General features: G+C 38.4%; 1 long non-coding RNA gene across 1 annotated transcript; it reads right to left on the reverse strand.

Annotated features, from left to right (window-relative positions):
* Nucleotides 1–16785: 16785 nt before the first annotated feature.
* On the reverse strand, nt 16786–21478 carry LOC128578142 (uncharacterized). Its single transcript, XR_008377677.1, has 3 exons — nt 21357–21478; nt 20668–20848; nt 16786–18858 (listed from the first exon to the last, which is right to left on the reverse strand). It is a non-coding gene; the product is annotated as an uncharacterized LOC128578142 (long non-coding RNA).
* Nucleotides 21479–21907: the final 429 nt, after the last annotated feature.

The following is a 21907-nucleotide window of genomic DNA, read 5'->3' on the forward strand; positions in this document are numbered from 1 at the left end:
TCCTCCAGCACCATAATAGTCAGAGATTTTAACACCCCTTTGAAAGTGTTGTATAGATCCTCCAATAAGAAACTAAGCAAATAAATTTTAGACTTAAAATTAACCATTCAACATTTGGATTTAACAGAGATCTACAGAATATTTCATCCTAACAAAACTGAATACACATTCTTCTAATCAGCCCATGGAACATCCTCCAAATTGATCACATCTTAGGTCACAAGTCTAACCTCAGCAAATTTAAAGGAATAGAAATTATTCCTTGTAGCTTGTCAGACCATTATGGAATAAAAGTTGAACTCATTAACAACAGGAATCTGAATACACACACAAAGACATGGAAACTAAATTACCTCATCCTGAATGGTAATGGTGGGTCATAGATGAGATTAAGAAGGAAATTACCAAATTTCTGTAACAAAATGATAATGAAGACACAAAGTACCAGAACCTGTGGGATACTGTAAAAGCAGTCCTAAGAGGGAAATTTATAGCACTGCAAGCCTTCCTCAAGAGAAAGGAAAGGGACAGAGTCAATAATGTAATGGTACATTTCAAGCAATTGGAAAAGGAAGAACATTCTAACCCCAAACCCAGCAGAAGAAAAGAAATAACCAAAAATTACTGCAGAATTAAATGAAATTGAAAACTAAAGAATTATATAACAGATCAATAAATCAAACCATTGCTTTTTTGAAAAGGTCAATAAAATAGATACAATTTTCGCTAACCTAACCAGAAATAAAAGAGTAAAATCTCTACTTTCAATACACAGCTATGATTTAATATTAATAAAAAAACAGAAATGACAAAGACGAAATAACAACAGACACCTCAGAAATTCAAAAAATCCTTAATGAATATTACAAAAAATTCTATTCTTAGAAATATGAAAATCTGAAGGAAATACACTAATACTTGGAAACACACCACCTTCCTAGACTTAGCCAGAGAAAAGTGGAAACATTGAAGAGGGCTATATCAAGTTCTGAAATAGCATCAAATATATGAAATATTCCTAAAAAGAAAAGTCTGGGATCAGATGGATTCACATCAGAATTCCAACAAACCTTTAAAGAGGAGCTAGTACCTATATTACTAATCCATTTACAAAACATACAAAAAGAGGGAATATTTAATAACACATTCCACGAAACAAATATCACCCAGATCCCCAAACCAGGAAAAGATCCAACAAGAAAAGAAAATTATAGACCAATATCTCTAATGAATATTGATGCAAAGATATTCAATAAGATTCTAAAAAACAGAATGCAGTAACACATCAATAAAATCATATACCATGACCAAGTGGGTTTTATCCCAGTCTCAAGTCTGGTTCAATATACGTAAATCTACTGATATAATATGTCACATTAACAAAATAAAAAACAAAGACCATATGATTATCTCAATTGATGCAGAAAAATCTTTTGACAATATCCAGCATCCTTTCTTGATCAGAATGCTTAAGAGAATAGGTATAAAAGGAACATTTCTTAAACTGATAGAGGCCATCTACAGAAACCCACAGCCAATATTATATTGAATGGAGTCAAACTGAAAACATTTCTACTCAGATCAGGAACCAGGCAAGGTTGCCCATTGTCTCCACTGCTTTTTAACATTGTAATGGAAATAATAGCCATCACAATCAGGCAAGAGAAGGCAATGAAGTGTATCCAAATAGTATCAGAGGAGATCAAACTTTCACTCTTTGCAGATGATATGATTGTATATCTGGAAACCACCACTGATTCAACTACAAAACTCTTAGAAGTGATCAAGGAATACAGCAGTGTCTAAGGAAACAAAATCAATTCTCACAAATCTGTAGCCTTTATATATACCAACAATAGTCAAGCTGAAAAAAAGTCATGAACTCTATTCTTTTTACAGTAGTGCCAAAGAAGATGAAATATTTGGGAGTTTATGTAACAAAGGACATGAAAGATCTCTATAAAGAGAACTATGGAACTCTGAGAAAAGAAATAGCTGAAGATGTTAATAAATGGAAAAGCATACCGTGCTCATGGCTGGGAAGAATCAACAATGTTAAAATGTCCACACTACCCAAAGTAATATACAGATTTAATGTGATCCCTATTAAAGCACCTCTGTTATACTTAAAAATTAAGAAAAATTTTTCCTTAATTTTAAATGGAATCAGAAAAAACCTCCAATTGTCAAGACATACTCAGAAATAAAAACAAATCAAGAGGAATCATGCTACCAGAGTTCAGACTATACTATAAATCTATAGTGATGAAAATAGCATGGTACTGGCACAAAAACAGAAAAGTAGATGTATGGAACAGAACTGAGAACCAAGAGATTAACCCAGACACTTATCATCATTTGATATTTGATAAGCCTATCAAAATATAAATTGGGGGAAATAGTCCCTTTTTAACAAATGTTGCTGGTTGAACTGGCTGGCGACTTCTAGAAGACTGAAACTGGACCCACACCTTTCACCTCTAACAAAAATTGACTCTGGTTGGATAAGAGACTTAAATTTAAGACATGAAACTATAAAGACTCTTGGAGAGAGTTAAGGGGAAACACTTGAAGATATTAGCCTGTGAGAACACTTTATGAGAAGGACCCCTTGGGCAATTAAAGCAATACCAAAATTACATTACTGGGATCTGATCAAACTAAAGTTTCTGCACTGTCAAGAACACAGTAAGTAAAGCAAGTAGACAGCCCTCAGAATGGGAGCGGATATTTGCAGGTTATGTTCTCTCTTTTTTTTTTTTTTTTTTTTTTGTAGAGACAAAGTCTCACTTTATCGCCCTCAGTACAGTGATGTGGCATCATACAGCTCACATCAACCTCCAAATCCTGGGCTTAGGTGATTCTCTTGCCTCAGCCTCCTGAGTAGCTGGGACAACAGGTGCCCTCCACAATGCCCAGCTTTTTTTTGTTGTTGTTGTTACAGTTTGGCCAAGGCTGTGTTTGAACCTGTCACCCTTGGTATAAGGGTGCAGCACCCTGCCCACTGAACCATAGGTGCGCCCCTGCAGGTTATGTTTTTGACAAAGGTTTGATAACCAGAATCAGCAGAGAACTCAAACTTATTAACTAAGAAAAGAACAAGTGATCCCATTTCATTGTGGGCAAGAGACTTGAATAGAAGAAGCTTCTCTGAAGAAGACAAGCACATCATCTACAGACACATGAAAAAATGCTCATCATCTTTAATCATCAGAGAATTGCAAATCAAAACCACTCTGACATATCATCTACCTCTAGTAACTGTTGCCCAAATAACAAGATCCCAAAACTACAGATTGTTGGTGTGGATGTGGAGAAAAGGGAACGCTTCTGTACTGCTGGGGGAATGCAAGCTTATACGTCCTAACCTAAAGATTTCTTTGCTCAGCTTCTTGTTGGAGGATTGATGCAACACTGCCAAAGAAGTGTTGAAATCTCCAACTATTTTGGAGCTGGAGGAAATCAAGTTGCTAATGTCTGTTAAAGTTTCTCTTATAAATTGAGGTGCATTCTGGTTGTGTGCATAGATATTAATAATTGAAATCTCATCATTCTGAGTATTACCTTTAAGAAATATGAAGTGACCATTCTTGTCCTTCCTTACTTTTGTTGGTTTAAAGCCTATTGTTTCTGCAAATAAAATTGCAACACCTGCTTTTTTCTGATTACCCTTTGCCTGAAATATGGATGACCATCCTTTCACCTTGAGTCTGTATTTCTCTTTTAAGTTGAGATGTGACTCTTGTATGCAACAAATATCTGGCCTGAGTTTTTGCATTGCGTCAGCTAACCTGTGCCTCTTTAGAGGACAGTTTAAGCTGTTGACATTAATGAAGAATATTGATAAGTCTGGTGAAATTTTGGGTATCAAGTTTTTCAAAAGTACAGTGGACATTTTTAATCCTTTCACCAGTTGTGGAAATTGGAGTTTGATCCGAAGTTTCTGAGTGAGTTTACTTTTGTGGTATAGGATTGGGTTGGTCATTATGGAGGATAGGTCTGAGAACATCCTGAAGAGCTGGTTTACTTATGGCAAATTTCTTCAATATATGAATGTCATTAAAGTATTTAATTTCTCCATCATAAATGAAACTCAGTTTAGCTGGATACAAGATCTGGGGTTGAAAGTTATTTTGCTTTAGGAGATTAAAATCGATGAGCACACTTTTCTGGCTTGAAAAGTTTCAGCAGAGAGATCTGCAGTCATTCTAATATTTTTTTCTTTGACAGTAATGGTTTTCCTTCTCCTGGTAGCTTTGAGAATATTCTCCTTCATATTAACTTTAGTGAAGCTAATTATGATATGCCTGGGGGATGTCTTATTGGGGTTGAGTCTTGCTGGGTTTCTGAAGCTGTCCGCTATCTGAATTTCAGAATCTCTAGGCATGTCTGGAAAATTCTCTTTCATAATTTCATGCAGAAGGGCCTCTGTGCCCAGCGAGGCCACTTCATCTGTTTCAGGAACTCCAATGATTCCATAATGGCCTTCTTCGAATTATCCCAGAGTTCTCTGAGAGAATGATCCGTTTTTGCTCTCCATTTCTCTTCCTCTTTGAGAGTTTGGGAGCTTTGAAAGGCTTTATCTTCAATGTCATAAATCCTTTCGTCTGCTTGCTCCATTCTTTTGCTGAGGGATTCTAATGTATTTTTCATATCTTTGAGGGCTGCTAATTCTTGCTTCAGTGTGTCTAAGTCTTTGGTGGTTTTGTCTTTAAATTCATTAAATTCTTGAGACAACTTTTGAATTTCTCCTCTAATTCCTAATTCCACTTTATTATCTTGTCTGCAATCCAAATTCTGAATTTGATATCTGACATCTCAGCCAGTTGTTTATGAATGGGATCTTCAATTACATCCGCCATATCTTTCCTTGGGCGGGGGGGGGTTGATTTATTCTGGTTATTCATGTTATTATAGCTTTTCCCCTGATTCCGCCCCATGGTTGTTTTACTCCCTTTGATTTTTTCCCCTGGAGCTTTGTTGAGGGCCTGTACAGTATTGTGGCCTGAGAAACTGGGGCCCTGTCTGGTGTGGTGGTGTTAAGTGGTTCTGTCTTGTTTTCAGCTGGTTCCTGTTGCACCCTAGTGAAACAGATACTCTGGATTGAAGTCTCAGCTTTGGAGAAATGTCAGCAATTAAGTCACCACGCCCCCCACAGGCAATCAATTGGAAAAGGAATATCAAACCTTCCTACCACTGGGCACCCAGGGCACCACCTGATTTGTCCTCATTCTATTGGTTCAGTTCAAAAGGTCCAAATCAATTATCTCAGTCTGCACCTGTCTTGGGTGAGAGAGTTTAAGAGGTCTCTTGGAACTGGATCACAGGGTTCTGGTGACTACTCTGGTGTGGCTTGCTCTAGTGCTGCGTGGAGTCAAGAGGAGCCACCCAGCCAATAAATCAGTCTGGGAAGGTTGATGCCTCCTTCCCCACCTTGCAACACTGTCACACCCAATCACTGATAGCCCTGAAGTTGGCTGACCCAGTTGTCTGTAGTGAACCGGTACTCCAGGAGTTTGCACCTGCCTGAATCACAAGGAAGTCTTCCAGGCCACTGTGCTCTGCCTCTCTCTCTCAGGAGGAGGTGAGGCCTGACAACCTTGGGCACTTGATGAAGGTTGGGGGGTTTTCACTCAGATCCAGTCTCACCCCTGATTAATGTTTCTGACAGAACAGAACAGAACAAGTTTGCGTTTCCCCTGCAGAAGAGAAGCTGAATTGATTTCCAAATCAGCTTGTGTTTGCTCTTGTATTGTCTTTAGGCTGATGATCACCTGAGGGCCAGTTGGGTCTTAGGTTCAGTAAAGCGGACCTCTGGGTTAGTCCCGCCCTGGGAGTTTCCGCAGTTTGCAAGTTGGTGTTGCCTCAGGGAAATCCTATACTCACAGTCTGGTTGCTCAGGGAGATAGGGGGTGTGGCTTCAGAATATTCGGTAGTGATTCATATTGCTAGCAAAAGAGGGCTGGTGTTTTTGTGGTTTTGTGCCTCAGGGAACTGCTGCTCCGGTGCAGCTCCCTTCCGGCCAACCGTCCTCTCTCCGCTCCGGTGCCCCAGAGTCTGCACTGACTGGCTGCAGCCCTGGCACTCTCTACACCCCTCAAGCAATCACCCAAGAGTCTGGACTCCTGGGGGACAGGCCTCCAGACCTTGGAGTGAGAGCAGAGGGGAGCGCTGGGAGCCCAGGGTTGTGGGCAGAGAACACACACAGTTTTACACAGTTTTATGCCTGGCCATATTGTCACCAAAAGACGGCTGTCACACTGTGCCTCAGGGAACCGCCGCTCCAGTGTGGTCCCCTCTCCACTGACCGTCCTCTCCTCACTCCCGTGCCCTGGAGCCGGCACCAACCAGCTGCAGTCCAGGCACCATCCACAGCCCTCGAGAAATCACCCAAGACTCTGAACTCCTGGGGGACAGGCCTCCATACCTCAGTGTGAATGAAGGTTAGTGCTGGGAGCTCAGAATTCCAGATAGAGACTATATACAGTTTTATACAGTTTTATGTCTGACAGAAGAATGCCATGGCACCCTAGTAGAGGGGAGGTAGGTCCAGTTTTCAGAGGGTCTCTCCCGTGGAGTGTAATGGGAGGACCTTTGAACTCTGCTCGATTGTTTGTCAGGCACTTCTAGCCGTTCTCATGGGGAAGGGGACTCCCGTCCTCTTGGTGTTGGATTTTGTACCTTTTGTTTGTATCCACGTGGTTGCAGCTCACCTCAGCAGGGTTGACGCGCATTCTTCAACCTTCTCTCTTTGTGCAGCTCAAATCCACCAGGTTACTTGCTGAATTTTTGTCCTTTAACTCTAACGTAATTAAACCTAATGTAATTAAATTAAACTCTAACGTAATTAAACTCTAATGTAATTAAACCTAACCATCCAACACTTGGATTTAGCAGACATCTACAGAACCTTTCATCCCAACAAAACTGAATACACATACTTCTCATCAGCCCACGGAACTTAATCCAAAATCGATCACATCTGAAGTCACAAGTCTAACCTCAGTAATTTAAAGGAATAAAAATTATTCCATACATCTTCTCGGACCACCATGGAATAAAACTTGAGCTGAGTAACAACAGGAATCTGCATACACATACAAAAACATGGACGTTAAATAACCTTATGCTAAATGATAGCTGGGTCAGAGATGAGATTAAGAAAGAAATCGCCAAACTTTTGGCACAAAATGACAATGAAGACATGAACCATTAGAACATCTGGGACACCTCAAAGGCAGTTCTAAGAGGGAAATTTATAGCACCGCAAGCCTTCCTCAAGAGAACGGAAAGAGAGGAAGTTAACAACTTAATGGGACATCTCAAACAACTGGAAAAGGAAGAACATTCCAACCCCAAACCCAGTAGAAGAAAAGAAATAACCAAAATTAGAGCAGAATTAAAAGAAATTGAAAACAAAAGAATAATACAACAGATCAATAAATCAAAAAGCTGGTTTTTCAAAAAGGTCAATAGATAAACCTTTGGCCAACGTAATCAGGAAAAAAAGGGTAAAATCTCTAATCTCAATAATTAGAAACAACAAAGATAAAATAACAACAGATTCCTCAGAAACCAAAAAAATCTTTAATGAGTATTACAAGAAACTTTATTCTCAGAAATATGAAAATCTGAAGGAAATTGACCAATACTTAGAAGCACATCACCTTCCAAGACTTAGCCAGAATCAAGTGGAAATGTTGAACAGGCCCATATCAAGTTCGGAAATAGCATCAACCATACAAAACCTCCCTAAAAGAAAAGCGCGGGACCAGATGGCTTCATGTCAGAATTCTACCAAAACTTTAAAGAGGAATTAGTACCTATATTACTCAACCTGTTCCTAAAGGTAGAAAAAGAAGGAAGACTAACCAACACGTTCTACGAAGCAAACATTACCCTGATCCCAACAAGAAAAGAAAATTATAGACCAATATCACTATTGAATATACATGCAAAAATATTCAACAAGATCCTAACAAACGGAATCAAGCAAAACATCAAACTAATTATACATCATGACCAAGTCGGTTTCATCCCAGGGTCTCAAGGCTGGTTCAATATACGTAAATGTATAAATGTAATCCAGCACATCAACAAATTAAAAAACAAAGACCATATGAAAAAATGCTCATCATCTTTAATCATCAGAGAAATGCAACTCAAAACTACTTTGAGATATCATCTAACTCCAGTGAGACTAGTCTATATCACAAAATCCCAAGACCAGAGTTGTTGGTGCGGATGTTCCGATAAGGGAACACTTCTGCACTGCTGGTGGGAATGCAAATTAATACATTCCTTTTGGAAAGAGATATGGAGAACATTTAGAGATATAAAAATAGATCTGCCATTCAATCCTGTAATCCCTCTACTGGGCATAAACCCAGAAGACCAAATATCACATCATAACAAAGATATTTGTACCAGAATGTTTATTGCAGCCCGATTCATAATTGCTAAGTCATGGAAAAAGCCCAAGTGCATGGATCCACGAATGGATTAATAAATTGTGGTATATGTACACCATGGAATGTTGTGCAACCTTAAAGAAAGATGGAGACTTTACCTCTTTCATGTTTACATGGGTGGAGCTGGAAATATTCTTCTTAGTAAAGTATCTCAAGAATGGAAGAAAAAGTACCCAATGTACTTAGCCCTTCTATGAAACTAATTAAGGTCTTTCACATGAAAACTATAACCCAGTTACAACGTAAGAATGGGTGAAGGGGGAAAGGGAGAGGAGGGAGGGTGCAGGTGGGTTGAGGGAAGGGGATTGGTGGGATTACACCAGCAGTGCATCTTACAAGGGTATATGTGAAACTTAGTAAATGTGGACTGTAAGTGTCTTGGCAAATTAACTGAGAGAATGCCAGAAAGGCTATGTTAACCAGTGTGAAGAAAGTGTGTCAAGTGCTCTGTGAAGCTAGTGAATGATGCCCCATGATCATATCAATGTACACAGCTGATTTAATAAAAAAAAATTGAACATAATGAAATAAAAACTTTCCTTACTTTTTCTTGAAAAAAATGAGAGATTAAATAACAGTAAGTAGCTGGATTCATCTCTTGGTTCTCTATTCTGTTCCAGAAATCTACTTCCCTGTTTTTGTGCCAATACCATGCTATTTTGATCAGTATCGATTTGTAGTATAGTCTGAGGTCTGGTAGCGTAATTCCTCCTGCTTTGTTTTTATTTCTGAGTAATGTCTTGGCTATTTGAGGTTTTTTCTGATTCCATATAAAATAAATAAAAAGATTGAAAGTCTACCTCTTTTACGTTTACATGGACGGACCTGGAAAACATTCTTCTTAGTAAAGTATCTCAAGAATGAAATACAAAGTGTCCAATGTACACAATACTTTTATGAAATCAATTTATAATTAGTCACACTTTCTTATGAAAGATAGATCACCACCATAGCCCATGATGAAGGATATAAGTTGAGGAGGCTGGCAGGGGGAGGGAGGAGGTTCTATAGATGGACGTTATAGGGGGGATTACACCTATGGAGCATATTTTTAAGGGTATATGTCTAATCTACCAAGTATAGAACATAAATCTCTTAACACAATAATTAAGTAAATGAGGTTAATGCTATATTGATTAGTTTGATGTAACCATTCCAAATTGTATTAAAAAATCAACACATGGGGGAGGAGACAAGATGGCGGACTGAAGCCAGCTTTCCACAGTGGCTCCCCTCCTGAAGGAGAGTTAAGGGATGAAAACTTAGCAAGTAACCTGATGGATTCGAGCAGCATCAAGAGAGAAAGTTGAAGAATGCACATCAACCCTGCTGTGACCACAAGGACGCAAACCAAAGGTATAAAACGCATCACCAAGTGGACGGAAGTCCCCCTCCCCCATCTGTGGGGCTCAGATTAAGAGCCCCAGAAACAAACGGGCAGAGATCAAGGGCCCTCCCACTATACTCCACAGGACAGACCTACTGAAATCTGGACCTACGTCCCTACTAGGGTGCCAGGGCGTTCTTCTACCAGGCATGAAACTGTATAAAACTGTAAATAACCTTTGCCTGCAACTCTGAACTCTTAGCCCTCCTTGGGCAGCAATACAACCAGGCATAAAGCTGAGTGGAACTGTGTGAGCTCGCTGCCAGCAGCTCCGTGCTCCCGGAGCTCCCCTGCTCCCCTCACCCTGGGATCTGAAGGCCTGAGAGGCGGCAGTGGGGCGGCCAGGCAGAAAGCTGAACGGAACTGAGTGTGTTCACTGACGGTGGCTCTGGGCTCCTGGCACTCCCTCCTCCCCTCACTCCAGGATCTGGAGGCTTGAGCAGCGGTGTGGAGGCCAGGCAGAAAGCTGAACGGAACTGAGTGTTCTCACTCCCAGCAGCTCCAGGCTGCTGGCATTCCCCCCCTCCCCTCACTCTGGGATCCAGAGGCCTGAGCAATGGTGGCAGCTGGGCAGAAAGCTGAGCAGAACTGAGTGTGCTCGCAGCCAGCGGCTCTGGGCTCCCGGCACTCCCTCACCCCACCCTCTCTTTGACATCTGGAGGCCTGTCCAAAGGGAGTCCAGATCCTTGCGGGACTTGTTGGGGCGTGGACAGTGCCCTATCTATGGCTGGTCAGTGCTGACACTGGGCAAGGGAATGAGGCTGGTAGAGACCCACGTCAGAGCAGCAGCTCCCTGAGGTGGCTGAAACCACACCCCCTGTCTCCCTGGGCAACCACAGGAGACCACCAATGAGTAAAGGATTTGCCTGAAGCATTTCACAGACCTGGGAAACACCCAGGGTGGGGCCTACTCAGAGAGCTGAGACTTTGACCCAAAGTGCTTTACTAGGGTCAAACAGAAACCAGCTAAAAATAAGACAGATCCAATTGGCCCCACCACACCAGGCAGGGCCCCAATCTCTCAGGCCACAATGCTGTGTGGCCCCTCAACAAAGCCACAGGGGATAAATCAAAGGGAGTAAAACAACCATGGGGCAGAATCAGCCGAAAAACTCTGGTAACATAAATACCCAGAATAGATCAACCCCCCTCAAGGAAAGATATGATGGATGTAATTGAAGACCCCATTCATAAACAACTGGCTGACATGTCAGAAATCGAATTCAGAATTTGGATTGCAGGCAAGATTAATAAAATGGAATTAGGAATCTGAGGAGAAATTCAAAAGCTGTCTCAAGAATTTAACAAATTTAAAGATAAAACGACCAAAGACTTAAACACACTGTAGCAAGAATTTGCAGCCCTCAAATATATGAAAAATACAGTAGAATACCTCAGCAACAGAATGGACCAAGCAGAAGGATTTCTGACATTGAAGATAAAGCCTTTGAACGCTCCCAAACTCTCAAAGAGGAAGCGAAATGGAGAGCAAAAACGGATCATTCTCTCAGAGAGCTCTGGGATAATTCGAAGATCAGTATATGAATAATAGGAATTTCTGAAAATGATGAAGTGGCCTTGATGGGCACAGAGGCCGTTCTGCATGAAATTATTAAAGAAAATTTTCCAGACATGCCTAGAGATTCTGAAATACATATAGCAGACAGCTTCAGAAGCCCAGCACGATTCAACCCCAATAAGTCATCGAACGGGCATATCATAATTAGCTTCACTAAAGTTAATGTGAAGGAGAAGATTCTCAAAGCAGCCAGGCGAAAGAAAACCATTACGTACAAAGGCAAGAATATTAGAATGACTGCAGATCTCTCTGCTGAAATTTTTCAAGCCAGAAGAGGGCGGTCATCGACTTTTAATCTCCTAAAGCAAAATAACTTTCAACCTAAGATCTTGTGCCCAGCTAAACTGAGCTACATTTATGATAAAGAAATTAAATACTTCAATGACATTCATATGTTGAATTTGCCTTAAGTAAACCAGCTCTTCAGGATATTCTCAGACCTATCCTCCACAATGACCAATGAAATGCTATACCACAAAAGTAAACTCATTCAGAAACTTTGGATCAAACTCCAACTTCCACACTGGCGAAAGCATTAAAAATGTGCACAGGACTTTGAAAACCTCGATACCCAAAACTCTACCAGACTTATCAATATTCTCCATCAATGTGAATGGCTTAAACTGTCCTCTTAAGAGGCATAGGTTAGCTGACTGGATACAAAAACTCAGGCCAGGTATTTGTTGCATTCAAGAGTCACATCTTAACTTAAGAGACAAATACAGACTCAGGGTGAAAAGATGGTCATCCATATTTCAGGTAAATGGTAACCAGAAAAAACATGTGTTGCAATTTTATTTGTAGATACAATAGGCTTTAAACCAACAAAAGTAAGGAAGGACAAGAATGGTCACGTCATATTTCTTCAGGGTAATACTCAATATGATCAGATGTCAATTATTAATATCTATGCACCCAACCAGAATGCACCTCAATTTATAAGAGAAACTCTAACAGACATGAGCAACTTGATTTCCTCCAGCTCCATAATAATTGGAGATTTTAACACTCTTTTGGCAGTGATAGATCTATCCTCCAACGAAAAGCTGAGGAAAGAAATTTTAGATTTAAATCTAACCATCCAGCATTTACATTTAGCAGACATCTACAGAACGTTTCATCCCAACAAAACTGAATACACATACTTCTCATCAGCCCACGGAACTTACTCCAAAATTGATCACATCTTAGGTCACAAGTCTAACCTCAGTAAATTTAAAGAAATAGAAATTATTCCATGCATCTTCTCAGACCACCATGGAATAAATCTGCATACTCATACAAAAACATGGAAGCTAAATAACCTTATGCTGAATGACAGCTGGGTCAGAGATGAGATCAAGAAGGAAATTGCCAAATTTTTGGAACAAAACGACAATGAAGACACGAACTATCAGAACCTCTGGGACACCGCAAAGGCTGTTCTGACTGCGAAATTTATAGCACTGCAAGCCTTCCTCAGGAGAATGGAAAGAGAGGAAGTTAACAACTTAACAGGCCATCTCAAGCAACTGGAAATGGAAGAACACTCCAACCCCAAACCAAGCAGAAGAAAATAAATAACCAAAATCAGAGCAGAACTAAATGAAATTGTAAACAAAAGAATAATACAACAGATCAATAAATCAAAAAGCTGGTTTTTTGAAAAGGTTAACAAAATAGATAAACCTTTGGCCAACCTAATCAAGAAAAAAAGTAAAATCTCTAATCCCATCAATCAGAAATGACAAAGATGAAATAACAACAGGCTCCTCAGAAATCCAAAAAGTCCTTAAAGAATATTACAAGAAACTTTACTCTCAGAAATATGAAAATATGAAGGAAATTGACCGATACTTGGAAGCACGTCACCTTCCAAGACTTAACCAGAATCAAGTGGAAATGTTAAACAGGCCCAATTCAAGTTCGGAAATAGCATCAACCATACAAAACCTCCCCCAAAAGAAAAGTCCAGGACCAGACGGTTTCATGTCAGAATTCTACCAAACCTTTAGAGAGGAATTCGTACCTATATTACTCAACCTGTTCCAAAAGATAGAAAAAGAAGGAAGAATACCCAACATGTTCTATGAAGCAAACATCACCCTGATCCCCAAACCAGGAAAAGATCCAACAAGAAAAAAAAACTATAGACCAATATCACTAATGAATATAGATGCAAAAATATTCAACAAGATCCTAACAAACGGAATTCAGCAATACGAGGGTATGATGCCCCATGATCATATCAATGTATACAGTTATGATTTAATAAAAAAAATATATACATCATGACCAAGTCGGTTTTATCCGAGGGTCTCAAGGCTGGTTCAATATATGCAAGTCTATAAATGTAATTCAGCACGTAAACAAATTAAAAACCAAAGACCATATGATTCTGTCAATCGATGCAGAAAAAGCTTTTGATAACATCCAACATCCCTTCATGATCAGAACACTTAAGAAAATTGGTATAGAAGGGACATTGCTTAAACTGATAGAGGCCATATACAGCAAACCCACAGGCAAAATCATGTTGAATGGAGTTAAATTGGAATTATTTCCACTCAGATCAGGAACCAAACAAGGCGGCCCATTGTCTCCATTGCTTTTTAACATTGTAATGGAAGTTTTAGCCACCGCAAGAAAGGAAGAAAAGGTGATCAAGGGTATCCACATAGGGTCAGAAGATCTCAAACTTTCGCTCTTCACAGATGATATGATTGTATATCTGGAAAACACTAGGGACTCTACTACAAAACTCTTAGAAGTGATCAAGGAATACAGCAACGTCTCAGGTTACAAAATCAACATCCATAAATTGGTAGCCTTTATATATACCAACAATAGTCAAGTTGAAAAAGCAATTAAGCTAGGGTCCTGTATCTATAAAAAAAAAAAAATTAAGGACTCTATCCCATTCACAGTAGTGCCAAAGAAGATGAAATATTTGGGAGTATACCTAACAAAGAACGTGAAAGCTCTGTATAAAGAGAACTATGAAACTCTAAGAAAAGAGATAGCTGAGAATGTTAACAAATGGAAAAACATACCATACTCATGGCTGGGAAGAATCAACATTGTTAAAATGTCCATATTACCCAAAGCAATATATAATTTCAACGCAATCCCCATTAAAGCTCCATTGTCATACTTTAAAGATCTTGAAAAAATAATACTTCATTTTATATGGAATCAGAAAAAACCTGGAATAGCCAAGACATTACTCAGAAATAAAAACAAAGCGGGAGGTATCTCGCTAGCAGACCTCAGACTATACTACAAATCGATAGTGATCAAAACAGCATGGTACTGGCACAAAAACAGATAAGTAGATGTCTGGAACAGAATAAAGAACCAAGAGATGAATCCACCTACTTACCATTATGTAGTATTTGACAAGCCAACTAAAAACATTCAATGGGGAAAAGAGTCCCTATTTAACAAATGGTGTTGGGTGAACTGGCTGGCAACCTGTAGAAGACTGAAACTGGACCCACACCTTTCACCATTAACAAAGATAGACTCTCACTGGATCAAAGATTTAAACTTAAGACATGAAACTATAAAAATACTAGAACAGTGTGCAGGGAAAACCCTTGAAGAAATTGGGCTGGGTGAGTTTTTTATGAGAAGGACCCCCCCCCCGGACAATTGAAGCAGCTTCAAAAATACACTATTGGGACTTGATCAAACTAAAAAGCTTCTGCACAGCCAAGAACATAGTAAGTAAAGCAAACAAACAGCCCTCAAAAGGGGAGAAGATATTTGCAGGTTATGTCTGCGACAAAGGTTTAATAACTAGAATCCACAGATAACTCAAATGCATTAGCAAGAAAAGAACAAGGGATCCCATTGCAGGGTGGGTAAGGGACTTGAGGAGAAACTTCTCTGAAGAAGACAGGCGCACGGCCTTCAGACATATGAAAAAATGCTCATCATCTTTAAGCATCAGAGAAATGCAAATCAAAACTACTTTGAGATATCATCTAACTCCAGTGAGACTAGCCTATATCACAAAATCCCAAGACCAGAGATGTTGGCGTGGATGTGGAGAAAAGGGAACACTCATGCACTGCTGGTGCGAATGCAAATTAATACATTCCTTTTGGAAAGATATATGGAGAACACTTAGAAATCTAAAAATAGACCTGCCATTCAATCCTGCAACTCCTCTACTGGGCATCTACCCAGAAGACCAAAAATCAAATCATAATAAATATATTCGTACCAGAATGTTTATTGCCGCCCTATTCACAATTGCTAAGTCATGGAAAAAGCCCAAATGCCCATCGATCCACGAATGGATTAAAAAATAGTGGTATATGTACACCATGGAATACTACGCAGCCTTAAAGAAAGATGGAGACTATACCTCTTTCATGTTTGCATGGATGGAGTTGGAACATATTCTTCTTAGTAAAGTGTCTCAGGAATGGAAGACAATGTACTCACCCCTACTATGAAACTAATTTAGGACCTTCTCATGAAAGCTATTACCCAGTTACAACCTAAGAATAGGGGGACAGGGAAAGGGTGGGGAGGAAAGGGGGAGGGGGGAGATTGATGGGATTACACCTGCGGTGTATCTTACAAGGGTATTATAAAACTTGGTAAATGTGGAATGTAAATGTCTTAGCAAAATAACTAAGAAAATGCCAGGAAGGCTATGTTAACTAGTGTGATGAAAATCTGTCAAACGGTCTATGAACCAAGTGTATGGTGCCCCACGATCATATTAATGTAGACCGCTATGATCTAATAAAAAAAAATCAACACATTTTATCCCACAATTGCATAAATGTATTCATTCTCTATGTTTATATGACTTAATAAAAGGGAAAAAATATCTATAGGCTCTGACAACATTTAGATCAATGTCTGATAAATCCTTTCAAAATATTAACCTCTAGAGGTTATGATTCTCATAAAACAATTTTTCTAAAAATGTTTAACTCTTCACATAAATCATATTCATGTTCAACCTCAAGTTGCAAATTTTAAAGGTGAGTTTATTCAATATTCATTTTATTGTTTCCTCTGACACTTGCTTTAACCTATAAAGTTGTACAAGAATCCAAAAGTGTCTTCGTGGTTTGTACATGCAGCAAAACACTTGCACATATGAATTCTATAGCTTTCATGTTAAATTGCAAAGAAAAAATGAATGAAAATGGCCTTTTTTGTTAGTACTTCATTTACTAAATGCTGCATGTGAAAAGTGTTCTTTTCTGTAGAATCCAGTTATATTTAAATATAATTTTTATTTCTAACCCCATAAATATTTGATTTGTGATGTTATATTAGTTTTCAAAACTGGAGATTTTAAACTGTTTGAAGAATTTTAACAACTCCCTGATAAACTTTATTGCAATGTCAAACATATATATATTTGACAATATTTGACAATCTTCACAGGAATAAAACAACAATCCTAAAATTTGTATAAATCCTTGAAAAAGCCCAAATAATCAAGTAATCCTTAGCAAAATGAATAAATCTGAAGACATCACACTACCTGATTTTAAAATATAGTACAATTACTTTTCTTTTTACAATATGGTGGGTTAGAAGGTTAGTGTGCCTGATCCATTCAGAAATAACAAAATAGTGTATAGAGATTCACACTCTGAACACGTATCCAAGAAGGAACTTGGAAGCTCAACGAAAATGTGAAAGAAACTTTAGATATGTTCATAATACAGCTGGCAATAGTCCCCAGTGCAGGAAAACTGTGAGGATTCAAAGTGAAAAAAGGGAGAAACTGTCTCTGTAATACACATTCCCACTAGAAATCTGGGCAATCTAGGCCATGGGGGAGCTCTTGACCTTCTCAAAGACTGTATATGAAGTAAAGAGTAGTCGGGTGTCTGTGAGGAGTGACATCTGGAAGTGTTTTGTACACACTCCCAGACCTGGCCCTGATAGAAGGAGGCCATTCAAGATCTCTATTCATAGAGTACTATGTGGAAATCTGTCAAGACAGGGAGAGGTTACTTGTTGGTACAGGTTTTCCTGTCAATCCATTGAGGAAAGGTTTGAGATTGAGGGGTAAATTCATGGTAACTACGAGTGAATGCTGCAAGTACTTGCTGCCAACCAAGCCACTGCCTGTCGCTTGCGACTGCAGAAGCTATCTCTGGTCCCAAACCACTGAGCTTCAAGAAAAATGGCCACCAAACTGCAGTGTGACCTTTCATGTCCTACCAGTCTTTTCTTGGCTTCTATCAAATTATTATATTTTAATATAGGTTTCTCTCTGATTCACAGTTCCGAATTTCATATCCTATACACCCAAATTTCCCCCCAAATTCCTATCACTTATATGGAAAACTCTAATTGGCTTTCCATGAATAAGCAGAAAGGAAATATCAGATAAATAATCAATCAATTGATCCGGGCACAGCAGATCATGCTTGTAATTTCAGTAACTCAGGAGGCTGAGGCAGAGGATGCCTTCAGGCCAGGAGTTTATATAGCCTAGGCAACATAGTGAGACTTGGTCACTAAAAAAATAAGAAAAAATCAACCAGGCCTAGTAGCACACACCTGTTGTCCAAAGTACTCAGGTGGTTAGGGCAGGAAGATTGCTTGATCCCAGGAGCTTAAGGAGGTAGTGAGCTATGATTGTGCCATTACATTGCTGATAGAGGAAAACCCTGTACCTAAAGAAATAATAATAATAATTTGTTAATCATTAATTCAATCAATAAGTATTTTGTATATGTTTTCTATTAACAGATACTGGTATAGGTACTAAATATATCCCCCTGTCAATCTACCAATATTAAATGATAATGTAAATACATTTAACAAGCATCATTACACTGTAAATAACAGCATCACCTTAAAATGCTACAATTATTACCCTCTTACATCTAACCATATAAATAATTCTCCCTTCCCACAAATCTCATCCAAGTATACGTTGTTTAGAATATGAATATTATTATAGTTAGTACAATAACATCAACATAAAATATTAATTTTGATATTAATATTTCGCCTTATATTTAACAATACAATCTCATCCAAGCAAGCTCAGTAGAAAGTTTATACATTTTGTACTCTAAAGAGTAACACCAAAACAAAATAGCATATGACATTAATGTAAAATATCAAGTATAGTTCACGCTTTAACATTTAAAACTACTACCCCCTTCTATCAATTCAATCACTTCTTTCAAAATAAATTAAATCCTCTAGATATTTTCAAAAGATCTTCTTTCCTTCCACCCACAACCCCGTTTTCTTTGCAGTCTTCTTATATTCAAATCTCTGGTTAGAATCCAGATCACTTCTTCAGGTGCAGATTAGGATGCCTTCTGGTATAAGTGATGAGTCCTGCTGCTATGTCATTCCAACTTGAAGTCTCTCATGTGTCCTACAATATTTAAGTTTTCTGATCTGATAATCAAGAATCTCTCTTCTGGCATCTACCTCTGCATTAGATAATAACAAAAACACATCTCAAATATTGTTATTTCTATACAATCCTCTCTTTTTCCATGTCCAAAACTTTTATTTAATTAGTATTAGATCATACTTTTAACATGGCTTTCCTTTAAAAAATTCAATGTCATGGTGAGTTAACCAATTTTAAAGAATTTTGTTGGATCTTGAGTCTCATTAACAAATGTAATACTAAAATTTATCACACTGGAAGTGACAAAACACTTTCAAAGTCTTCAATGAGTTCTAGCTTTCTGCAATTCACCAAGCAACCATCAGTGGTTATGAGGATAAGTCCCCCTCTTGTGAAAGTTTGGAAACAAAATCCAATCCTGAACTAAAGGTAATACCTAAAGTGGCAGACATTCTAAAGCCCAATGTTTTATACAATATTATTTATCAAGTAAAAGTGTTGTTATTAGAAAACATAGACCACAAAAGAGGCTTAAAGTTATTTTGACACAGGAAGAAGAGAGAAAACCAAAGTAATAGAAGAAGTGTCAATCAATCCATAACAGTTTCTCAGATTCTACAAAGTATGAATTTAAACCTTCCATTTAAAAATGTATCACTCATGGAAATATACAACCTTCAGAATGGGAAAAGATATTTTCATATTACAAATTGGACAATGCCTTGATAACTAGGCTCTACAGAGAATGGAAATTAATCAACAAAAAGGGGCAAAACAATCACATCTATCACTGGGCAAGAGACATGAACAAAATTTTCTCCGAAGAAGACAAATGAAAGGCCAAAACATATGAAAAATGCTCATCATACCCAAAGCAAATCAATCCACCCTGATATATCACCTAACCTTGTGAGAATGGCCCACATAACAAAGTCCCAAAACTGCAGATGCTGGTGCAGATCTGGAGAGAAGGGAACACTTTTACACTGATGGTAGGATTGCAAACTAATATAGTCTCTTTAGAAAGAAGTATGGAAAATTCTTAAAGAACTCAAAATAGACCTTCCATTTGATTCTGCAATCCTATTACTAAGTATCCACCCAGAAGAAAAAAAAAATCATTTGGTCATAGGACATTTGCAGTAGATTGTTTATTGCAACTCAATTTATAATCGCCAAGATGTGGAAACAACCTGTGTCTATCGACCCATGAATGAATTATAAACTTTGGTATATGTATACCATATAATAGCATTCAGCCATAAAAAAGATGAATATCTTCTTAGTATAGTATCACAAGAATGGAAAAACAAGTATTCAATGTACTCAATACTAATAATATAAGGCAGTAGACAAACTAATATACACTCACACAAGAGAAAAACCCAATTTAATTCAAATATGGAGAAGATGGAGGGAGTGGGGGAGAGATAAAAGGAGGTATTGGTGTGCTATCACATAATAGACACAATGTAAGCATATGTGGCACACTTCTTGGATGTGGGACACAAGTACAACTTAACAAGTGCAAACGTTGCAACCTAATGATTTGTACTCTCATATTAATTGAAAATAAAAGATAATTTAAGACTCATGGAAAATATTTCCTCTCTTAAGGATGGCACCTAAAAACTATTCATGTATTTTAGAAAAATTTAAAAATTTTATACTGGCAACTCTATTTTCAAGGTTGTTTTCTATGTTTCTACCATATAAACATTTCCCTTTGGTTTCCACCTTACATATATAAATCTATTTTCACTGCTCCTGAGATAATCTCAATTTTTTCCTGCAACACATTCTTGACTCCTATGTTCCAGTCCTCTTATCTGTGAATCAGGTAACATGCACAGGCACTCACCAAGGTCCTTTCTTCCCTACTTACTTCTTTGATATGCCATGGGAGAATTGCCATTTATGAACGTATGCAGCATATCACTTGGTGTCTAGATACTCTTGGGACTTTTGCTTGTGGACAGCTTTAGGCAACTTGGTGAAATGTGGTGGTATGATACTGGCTGTTCCTTCTGGCAAAGTTAATGAATGGCAGCTCTGATCAGAAACACCTGAGTGGAACAAACAAACTAGCAGATAGTAGTCAGAAACCATGAATGGTCCTCATGTTCTCAGTTATAAAATATCCTCCTATGTACTGTAGTATGAACAGGACCTATTTTAAACTTTCCCTAATTAATCAGATTTCTAGAAACACCAGACTTCCAAGTTTTTTTAAGAATGTATGCCAGAGAATTTTTAATTGTATAGCCTTTATGATTTGTCATAAGGAAGACAATCTATACTAATTTATGAGTTTTATTCTCTGAGGGATAGAGTTATAATGGTATTGAGGATGTTTCTATGTGTCTTTGGGTCTGTAAGAGGAAGAAACTAATGATATATGTTGATTGGTTTTAGTTCTCCCTTGCCTTGGATAGTTGGCTTATATCCCCTCATTTAGGCTAGTATTAACCTTTCTTTGTGCAGTATATCCAAGCTTCTAGTTAATTAATTCTGTAGGGGATTATGGCAAAAGGTTACTCAGATGGTTGAGTATAAATCAAGAGAGACTCTTACATGAAATTATGGTGTGTAGATCTGGAGTAGGAATACCAAACATCAGGTCTGAAGGAAGGTGCCAAAGTCAAACCAGATACACAAGTGCAAAGAAATTCATCAAGCCTTCGAGTGGGTCTCAGCCAAGATGTGAAGCCAAATGATGTTCAGAGATGCAGGGATGTAGAAAACAAGGAACAGAAGTGATGCATATTATTCTTAAATATAGAGCATTACATCCATAGCTGACTTTTTACAATAGCCTGTGTTTGCTTGGAGAGTTTGGTCCAATGAAGGAGGCTAAGCTGGGGTGGATATACCAAATATCTGCTTTCCTAGGCAGAGCCTGGGTTTTTCCAGGTTTACACATACAAAATCCTAATGAACTCTGGTGTATTCCTTGAGGTAGTAGGGACTTTCTGTGATTGTGATCTCTACCCTTCCTGGAAACCCGGTGCCCAAACTGGCCATTGTTTTACCATTATTGTAACATCTCTTCTATGTTATTATTGTATTTTCCTTCTTGGGTCAGAAACAATCAGTAGGATACGTGGTGGAGAGCATATCCAATA

Source organism: Nycticebus coucang, chromosome X (genome assembly GCF_027406575.1).
Source record: "Nycticebus coucang isolate mNycCou1 chromosome X, mNycCou1.pri, whole genome shotgun sequence".
Taxonomy (NCBI): Eukaryota; Metazoa; Chordata; class Mammalia; order Primates; family Lorisidae; genus Nycticebus; species Nycticebus coucang.